Source organism: Cupressus sempervirens, chromosome 11 (genome assembly GCF_028749045.1).
Source record: "Cupressus sempervirens isolate cs-2001-9-10 chromosome 11, ASM2874904v1, whole genome shotgun sequence".
Classification (NCBI taxonomy): Eukaryota; Viridiplantae; Streptophyta; class Pinopsida; order Cupressales; family Cupressaceae; genus Cupressus; species Cupressus sempervirens.
In genome coordinates, this window is record NC_143128.1 from 534,207,314 (window position 1) to 534,217,984 (window position 10,671).

Genomic DNA, 10,671 nt, shown 5'->3' on the forward strand with positions numbered 1-10,671 from the left:
ATATGTCTCAACAAATTAAAAAGTTTCATATGAATAAAGCTACTTTCCCAAGTAATACATATTGAAATACAGTAACATAGATATGGCATTGTCTCTCATATGCATCATAATCTTAATGCAAAAAATGTGGTCTTATGAAGCTCCAACCTAATATATTTCTTTTATCTATGAGCCCTTATCAAAGAGGGGGGGGGGGGGGAATAGGAGAGGGAGGACATCATTTTAGGACTTCAAATATTTTGACTGAAGGTCTAATATCTTCATCAATTACATGTTTACAATTGTCAAAAAGCATTCCTAGCTTCAAACACACAGCACCCTCTTCTTATAAATAAGATTTTCATTTACAAAGAAATAATTTCAATATGAAAAAAATCATAGAGGCACTAAATGTTAGGTGTAGAACTCACACCATTTTTCTAGCCCTTCCTTGCAAGACAAGAAATGATTGTTGTGACTAAAATGGATCCAAAGAATCATCATTCTATATTTTTCTAGAACATGGACATACCTAACCACAAAGTCTTTTCCAAGAGACAAATCTCTTCTTTGATACCACTTAAAATATGCTAAATATAAACAGATGAAATGAGTTGATCCTTCAAAATTAGAATGGATTTGTGTCATGTATGAAAACTACATGATAGGAGTAGAGCTCACATCATTTTGTCTAACCCTTCCTTACAAGCCAAGAAGTTATTGATGTGACAAAAATGGATTCAAAGGATTGTCATTCCTATATTTTTCTATAACATGGACATATGGAACCATAGTTTTTATTTCCAAGAGATGAAACACTTCTTCGATACCACTTAAAACATGCTATAATAAAATTAGATGAAATGAACTTATCCTTGAAAATTAAAATGGATTTGGGTGGTCTATTAATATTACATGATCACAACCTTGAGAGTGCTAACATAACTTTGATCGTTATAGCATATTTACCATCTCAATCTACATATCAAATATAATAAAAAAAGGTTCATGATTGCAATCTAACAAAAATAAATTTATGAAAAAAGAGAGTTTTGACTTGTCCAAATTTTGTGATGATACATACTTCTAAGTAAAACACTAATCAACATATTCTATAGGGGAAAATAATATAAAGAAGTTGAAATAGATGGCTGACAGAGTCTATCTAGACTCATGTGGGTCATATGTTCATCATATTATCTAGGCTTTATAATTTCTAGCCAAAGTCCTAATTATAATTATGTGAACTCATCAAAAACTTACTATAATTATATGATCTTGATAGACATACATGTTCTCCAATTGATGACAAGTGTGGTTTATTGTCCAAGATTAGTGCCAAAGAAGATTATAGTAATGGATGATCATAAAGAAACTTAGAAAAATAATTCACTATTATAATTTTAAAATGAGTAATGACTAGAACATAATATATAATTAGCTACAACTACGGTTTCAATATGTTTTGGTTAGGCATGGGAGGCCTTTTCTTTAGAGAAAGGTGATGATCATGGTATTATTTTCTTTGTTAATGTTGTAGCTTCAATTGGATTGAATTTACCTAGAGATAATCTTTCTAAGGTTATTAGTTAATCATCAATTAGACAAATTCTCTCTCGTGTGTGTGTATGGGAGGGAGGGAGGGAGAGAGAGAGAGAGAGAGAGAGAGAGAGAGAGATGGAGATGGAGATGGAGATGCACATGGTTATTAACTTATAAACCATAGAGACATGTCACTTCTACTCATATTTTTACACATTCAAATATGAACTTGAAACACATGCAAAAAATTATGACAATGTTATTACATTGGCATAAAACAATCATACAAATCTAACTTGATATTAGAACATAGCTACAAATGTAGGAAAAGGGAGAGGATATGACAAATAAATAAATGATTTCACACAAGGAACCAAAAAGGAATTAAATAAATAAGGAGATAATATCATATCATACCCTCTCAATCTATCAAGAATTAATTACATTGACATTAAACCAAATTTGGTAAGAGAGTAGTCCATATAAAAAGATCGCGGTTAAACAAGGGATGCAAGCATCAAAGTCCCTCCCTAAAGTGTGATGCTTTTATGGTAGGATATGGTGAAATAAGAATATGATTGTGCAAAATAGATTCAAAGTTGTTTTTTGGTACAACGAGGAAATTTGGCATAACTTAATAGAAAGTATAAAAGCTATTAATGCATTAATCGTTATCATTTAAATGTGGATCGTATTTAGAACTGTAAAAAACTCCACTTACCTAAAATTCTAATGTGAGACCTGTTTATGAATTCTATACTTTGAAAACTATGTTTTTGTCATAAAATCATTAAAATCTTTGAAAAATAAAAAATAATTATAAATATATAAAGTCTCCTTTTAAAGAAAAATTTAGATTTAGTTTAATATAAGTTTTTATTAGACTCAAATGTTTCAACAAATTTGTAATTCTTATTTAACACAAAGATTTTAATATAGATTATTTATAAAAATTATTATTATCTATTATGAAATGATCTTATGATTTTAAATTTTTGTCTAACTTTAGATTTAATAGAACAAAGTTTCAAAGTGATTAAAAATATTTTATTTGATAACATTAAGTTATCTAAAAAATAAATCTCTTATTAGAATTTCATACACAAACATTCAAACATTCAAACAATCAATACAATTTTTTAATAAAAAATAAAGTATCAAGATACATAAAATTAAATAAGTAAAGAGACTCGCAAAGTTTTGAATTTTATATGAATTGTTCCAAATTTAAAATTTGTTATTTGAATAACCCAAAATCCAATCAGATGTGAAACAATTTTAAAATATTATAATATTTTAAAATTTGAACTAAAAGATTCCATAAAATTCAGAGGAGATCATAGATTATATTGGAGACTAAAATTTATATGAGCACACAATATATGTTTAGGAGAGAAGAGCATTTAGAGGATAAATTATATATTATCCAAAGCTTACGTAGGCAAGCGAACAACTCAAAAGGAGAAACACACAATGAAATCCACCCAATCCATTTAATAATTTGGTACTCATTGAACAATTCAAATCTATCATTGTCGGATATCCATCAAAGATACATCGAATTAGACATCCAGTCATGCCCTAGGGAGTTCTCTGCAACACGTTTAAGAGAAAACTAGCTAGGCAATAGTGTAAGCAGGAAGATCATTGCATCATAATCTGGGTAGAACATGGTTCACAGCACCATAAAAAGAAATATTATAAACCTATTGAATAGGTCCTACACTAGCGAAGTAAATTATCTTTTAGCATTAGTATAATTTCCATAAATTTATACTACAAACATTTAGTATAACATATAAGATAAACGAGTCTTTATTAAGGGCTTCTGTGAACTACAGAATCCAGTCTTCTACTGCTTTATAATTTGTTGCTCTGATCATGATCATTTTCCATTTCTTTCGGGTGAATGGTCGCGAGAAAACCATTCTTCATGAAAAGCGAGAGTCTGTACTTAGGAACCACTGGGTGCTCATCAACGATCTTTATGGAGAACTGAATAAGAATGGAAGCAGCAGCCCACTTCATCTGCCACTACGCAAACTCCATCCCCGTGCAGCACCGAGGTCCTCCGTTGAACACTACAAACTTGGAATTCGATTGCCTCACAAACCCACCATTCTTCATCCACCTCTCCGACCTGAACTCTAGGCAATCCTCACCCCAAACGCTCTCCAATCTACACAATGAGTAAATGGAGTACAAAACCTGCACGCCCTTCTCCACAAGTGTCCCATCAAGTAAAACATCGTCTTCTGCAAAAACAATGGACTCGATAGGAACGGGCGGGTGCAATTGGAGAGACTCCATAAGTGTTGCATGCAGGTATTCCATCCACTTCACTTGTTCAAAGCTGAAACTAAAGGGCTCCTCATGATCCTTCGGACTCTTGATCCTTTGGAGCTCGGCTAAAATCTCCCCTTCAACACGGGGATGTTTTGCCATGAGCCAGAAGAACCAAGTGAGCCTCGCCGTGATGGAGTCCTTTCCGGCAAAAATGAGGTTGACAAGCAACTCGTACTTTCATTGGTCAGAATAAAAGCGCCCCCTTTCTCCTTCGTGCTCAAGAAAGGCCGATGCGATGTCGACCACAGGAGAGCGCCCGCGAGAACACTAGCGTTGAATAGAGAAGCCGTACACAAAGTCTCTCGCTTTCAAAAGCCTATGCTCGAACATAACTTTCTAGCAGATGGGGGGCACGAGGAGACAAAACAAGAGCGACTTTGTGGCCTCTCTGAATGCCTCAATGAAGGGAAATGTGGGTAGATCCAGTTTGAGGCAATCAATTTCCATACTTGCGCCGAAGAGACAGATGTTGTAACTATTGAAATATTAAAGGCATATAGTCATTTGTCCTTGGAGCCAAACACCCACCTACCACCTCTGACAACTTGCATAACTTCTAGAAAATTTAATACGAGTAGGTGAGTTTCAAATTTGGAAAAGAGTGGGAAACATTTTTGGAAGAATGACAAAAGGAATGTTTTTAGATTCATTTCAGTGTGTTCATCAGATCAAAAAAAAGTTGCAGAGCAGAGCAAAGGAAGAAGAAGAAAGTGATCAGTAGATCCAATCATTCAGAAGATAGAACGAAGTTTGTTCACGTGTCTCCAGTTGCATGTATTTCCTTTGTTCATTCTATAAGTTTGTAAGTTTGTTATTTGTTGGATTTGTCCTATGAAGTAGTGATTGCTCCAGGTACTATTGTATGCAACCATTAGAATTGCAAGTTTAAAGTTTTGAAGCATTAAAGTTGTTTAAAGTTTTAGGGTTATTTTAGAATTTTCTGGTTGAAGCCGAATGCTCCCAGATTTTGTAATGGTTTAATCAAAGTTGAATAGAAAGAAAGCAGACATACTTGATTCTATTATTCTTCTTCTATTCATTACATTTGAAAAATTTATTTGAAAGCTTCATACTTGGGCTCTTTGGTTTTAATGGTAAAAATATTAAGTTTCTAATTCAGCTTACTCAGCTTCTTCTTGTGTCGAGCTCACTCGGCACCTACTGCCTGTCACTCGACATCCATTGGTGTCAAGCAAACTATCACTCGACATCTATTGGTGCCAAGAAAAATTGCCACTCGGCACCTTCATGTGCCGAGCAAAATGGCACTCAATAATAGTTGTTGCCGAGTAAATTTTAAGGTTGTGAAATTAAATATTTAGGGTTGTGAATTCATTTCTTTCACATGGTATTAGAGCTTTGACGCCCTACATCCACAGTGAGTTAGGGCAATTTTTTCTAGGATATTTAACATGGTAGGAGATGCAAAAAAAATATGGCAGTAGCCACCACCCTTCAATGGACAAAATTATGATACATGGGCAAAGAAGATGAAGACCATAATGGTTGCAAATGATTATTGGAAGTTTGTAATTAATGGGTTAAATAATGTGATAGACCCAACTCAGTATGCTACTCTCACAAATGCACAGAAGACTTAGCTGAAAGAGTCAAGGAGAAAAGATGTTAAGGCATTAAGTTTGATTGAGGCAGTAATGACAAAAACTATTTTTCCCAAGATTGCAGTAGAAAATTATGCAAAGAAAGCATGGGATATCCTTGAGATGAACTTCAAGGGGACTGATAAAATCCGTACAATAAAGCTACATAATATAAGAAGGGAGTTTGAGAACCTTCAGATGAAGGAAAATGAATCAATTGTAGATTTTAGTTCAAGGACCTCAAATGTGGTTAACCAATTGAAGTCAAATGGAGAAGACTATTAAGAGCAGAGGATAGTGGAAAAGATATTGAGGAGTTTACCTCATAAATATGACAATTTGGTCATGACCATAGAAGAGGCAAAAGACCTCACTGTTTTGATAATGGATGAGTTGATGGGTATTCTTCAAACCCATGAGCATAGGATCAACAGATTTACATCTTTTTCTTCCCAAGAGAAAGCATTCAAGGCTTAGTCAAATCCAAGAGGAAGGGGGAGAGGAAAAAATGACTCAAGCAGAAACTCCAGAGGCAGAGGCCGAGGTAATGGAGGAAAAAGAAATGTTGCAGCAGAAATCTCAAGAAGAGTAGAGGGAGAAAGCACTTCTCAAAACACTTCAAAGCGAGGTAAGAAAAACTACAACTCAAATAGGAGTAATGTAGAATGCTACTACTATCATAAATATGGGCATTATGCAAATGAATCCTGGAAGAAGCAAAATGATCAGTCAGGACAAGAAAATGTGGCTGATGTGAACATGGGAAGTGGAAACAATGCCATTGCCTTCATCATGTGTAATGTTGGTGAAGAAGGAAGCCCTGAAGTTTGGTACCTCGATAGTGGATGTAGCAACCACATGAGTGGTAATGAAACCTTGTTTTCATTTATTGACAAGAGTTTCAAATCTGAAATTAAAATGAGTAATAATGGAACCCTACCAATAGTGGGCAAAGGATCTATTATGGTCTGCACCAAGCAAGGTGAGAAGAAGGAAGTACAAAATGTGTATTTTTTCTCTGGTATGAAGCACAATCTGATGAGCATTGGTCAGCTCAATCAAAATGGATACAAAATTTGTTGATGGAGAATGATAGGTGTGTCACTCATGAAAAGGATGGGAGCAAGAACTTACTTGTAGCAGTTCAAATGACAAAGAACAGAATGTTTCCCTTGAGGATAGAGACATGCTTCTCATCTCAAGTTGGTGTTGCACCTCCCACACAAGCAGCTCTAAAGAGTTTAATTGAAAACCCTTCACAGCTACAGCACCTTAGGTATGGTCATCTTGGCTATGCAAAGCAATATCAGTGAAGATTTTGATCTCACACTCTCCTCCCTGCTACCAAGAAAGACCAAGAGTCTTAGGGAGATATACCAAGATGAAAGGTATGAAGATTATGATGAGAGAGTTAATTTTGCATTATTTTCTCATAATGATCCAATCTATTTTGAAGAAGCTGTTAAGGAGAAGAAATGGTGTAAGGCCATGGATGAGGAGATAAATGCTATACAAAGAAATGAGACATGGGAGCTAACTGAATTGCCTCCCAAAAAGCAAGTGATTGGAGTGAAATGGGTCTACAAGACCAAATGCAATGCTGAAGGCAAGATTGATAAGCATAAGGCAAGACTGGTAGTCAAGAGCTATAAACAACAGTATGGCAGAGATTATGATGAGACATATGCCTTGGTTGCAAGAATGGAAACTGTGTGTGTTGTCATAGCAATTGCAGCTCATCACAAATGGAAGGTATTTCAAATGGATGTGAAGTTCACTTTCTTGAATGGTGTATTGAAGGAAGAAATCTATTTGGAGCAACCACCTGGTTATGAAGTTGCTAGTGAAGAACATAAAGTATATAGATTGAAGAGAACTCTTTATGGGCTCAAACAAGCTCCAAGGGCATGGTACAATAGGATTGACTCATATTTGATGACCAATGGCTTTAGCAAAAACAATGGTGAGTCTACTCTCTACATCAAGGTAGCAAATGGAAATGTTTTGTTTGTTGTCTTATATGTAGATGATTTGATTTTTAGTAGTAATAAAAAAGTTTTAATTGGTGAGTTCAAAGAGCCCATGAAAAATGAATTTGAAATGACAGACCTTGGTCTCTTGAAGTACTTTCTAGGCATAGAAGTAAAACAAATGCATAATGGCATCTTCATCTCTCAAGAAAAATATACAGGGCAGATCTTGGAGAGATTCAAAATGCTAAACAATAAGCTAGCCCCCACACCAACAGTAATAGGTATGAAGTTGAGCAAAGAAGACTCTAGCAAGAGAGTGGATCCAATACTATACAAGAGTATGGTTGGAAGTTTAATATATTTGACTGCAACTTGGCCAGACTTGATGCATGTAGTATGTTTGATTTCTAGATTTATGGAAATACTAAAGGATTCCCATTGACAAGCGGGAAAGAGGATCCTAAGGTATGTGAAAGGTACCAAGGGATTTGAAATTTTGTATACTACAAATAATGAATTTAAGTTGGTAGGTTATACAGATAGTGATTGGGTTGAAAGTATAGATGATAGGAAGAGCACTTCCGGATATGTATTTCATATGGGATCGGGTGCAATTTCATGGGCATCCAAGAAGCAACCTATTGTTGCTCAATCTACAACAGAGGCTGAATACATAGCAGCAAATGCAACAACATGTCAAGCTATTTGGTTAAGAAGGATCTTGATAGATTTGAATGAAAGGCAAGACGATCGAACCACAATTTATTGTGACAAAATTTTCTCAATTGCATTGTCCAAGAACCCAGTCTTCCATGGGAGAAGCAAACACATAGAGATCAGGTATCACTTCATCAGAAAGTTGGTGGAGAATGGGGATATCAAGATGGAATTTTGTAAGTCTAAGCAGCAGCTAGCAGACATTTTTACTGTGTCTTTAGGCATTGGAAGCTTTGTACACTTAAGAGAGTGTCTTGGTGTAGTTGATTTGGATTAGCAGTGATCCTTGTTTGTTTGGCTTGGGACAAAAGGGGAGTGTTGGAATATTAAAAGTATATAGTCGTTTGTCCCTAGAGCCAAAAGCCCACCTACCACCTCTAATGACCTGCACAACATTTAAAAAATTTAATACGGGTAGGTGAGTTTCAAATTTGGAAAAGAGGAGGAAACATTTTTGGAAGAATGGTAAAATGAATATTTTTAGATTCATTTCAGTGTGTTTAGCAAATCAGAGAAAAGTTGCAAAGCAGAGCAAAGGAAAAAGAAGAAAGTGATCAGCAGATCCAATCATTCAGAAGATAGAACGAAGTTTGTTCACGTGTCTCCAGTTGCACATGTTTCCTCTGTTCATTCTATAAGTTTGTAAGTTTGTTATTTGTTGGATTTGTCCTGTGAAGTAGTGATTGCTCCAGGCACTATTGTATGCATCCATTAGAGCTGCAAGTTTAAAGTTTTGAAACGTTGAAGTTGTTTAAAGTTTTAGGGTTATTTTAGAGTTTTCTGGTTGAAGCTGAATGCTCCCGGATTTTGTAATGGTTTAATCAAAGTTGAATAGAAAGCAAGCAGGCATACTTGATTCCATTATTCTTCTTCTATTTATTGCATTTGGGAAATTTATTTGGAAGCTTCATACTTGGGCTCTCTGGTTTTAATGGTAAAAATATTAAGTGTGTGATTCAGCTTGCTCGGCTTTTTCTTGTGCTGAGCTCACTCGGCACCTACTGCCTGTCACTCGGCATCCATTAGTGCCGAACAAACTGTCACTCGACATCTATTGGTGCCGAGCAAAATTTTCACTCAGCACCTTCACGTGCTGAGCAAAACTGGCACTCGGCAATAGTTGTTGCCGAGTAAATTTTAGGGTTGTGAAATTAAATATTTAGGGTTGTGAATTCATTTCTTTCACAGTAACAAGCTAGCCGGTGGAACACGCCCTGCAGATCGATAATGGTGCCTTTCTCGCAGGCGTGGGTGAAGACGAGGAGAAGATTATTCTGCATCATTGCGGGCAGGGCGGCAGCCACGCTGTGGCGGAAGGCGAGGGAGGAGAAGGCCTTGGCGATTGGCACACTCAGCCGCTTGAAAGACTCCCCATCTTGGGACAGAATGGAGTCGCCAAACATGCGGCAAAATGTGTCTCTTAAAATCTCACCTTTGCCGAAATTGTGGTACCTGGTTTTGAGCAGATATTCAATGTTCGTCGGGTTGGCCGTTAAAACCCAGCATTTCCAAGGGCTCGGGAGTCTGAAAGTCTCGGCGTTAATGATAAGCAGGCGAGTGATCCAGTCGTAAAGATGGGTCCGATGGAAGAGCAACGAGGGAAGCACGTCAAGAAGTGGCCACACCGTAGCCCCTCTAAATCTCAATTGCATCCGACGCCGGAAATCCCAAATAAGTATGGCGGCTGTTACAGCTAGGATGCAGCACACTTGAAGAAACGTACTCCCATCCACTGCTATTTTTGCCCGAGTTGCCATTTCTTTATCAGATCTAAAATGCACCATAACTCTTCTTCCTCGGGGCACTTCTCTTTTTGCGTCTCGTATTGAATGCCTCGAACATAGGTCATTGCTTTTAGAAACATTAATAAAATATCATCGAGTGTTACACGATGAAATAACTTCAAATAGAGAAGATAATGTACAGTGAATGCATCATTCATTATGTATGTCGGTCCATAAACCATGACAGTGCAAAGAGTTAATGACTTACCTGAATAACGAGTCTGTTTGGAACAATGCATAAACCATAATGCAAAAGCTAATGACGGATCTATTTAGCACTATCAAGCTGGAGGTCAAAGGCGCAATGTTCTATTTTTTCAAGCTCGGAGATGACAGTCTAGAAAAGAGAGAGTTTTCACATACATTTTAAGACTAAGAAAACAAAAATTTTGTTAAGAAAGAGATGGATAAGGTGGTGCAAAAGCTAAATGTCACTACATTCGAGTCCAAAGCAATAAAAATAATAATAGCATATGGGTAGAAGATTTCAACAAAATTATAAAGGTGTAAAGTCAAGAATCAGATGATAATGGTGAGAAGTTGAAAAGGTAGAAAGTTTAAATATAAAATATATTAAGACTTGATTTTAAGCTAAAAGTGTTAAATAGTCAAAGTTGATTGACTTTTTCTAACTCAAATTTTTCCTTAGTGTGTGATATTTAAGGGTGGCCACTCAAAAGAAGAGTAGTATGAAAACAAAAGTAGTCTTAACAAGCTTTAGTAGAAAGT

General features: G+C 36.0%; 1 pseudogene; it reads right to left on the reverse strand.

Annotated features, from left to right (window-relative positions):
* Positions 1–3,381: 3,381 nt before the first annotated feature.
* On the reverse strand, positions 3,382–9,942 carry LOC149530739 (cytochrome P450 86B1-like; annotated as a pseudogene).
* Between the last annotated feature and the right edge of the window lie 729 nt (positions 9,943–10,671).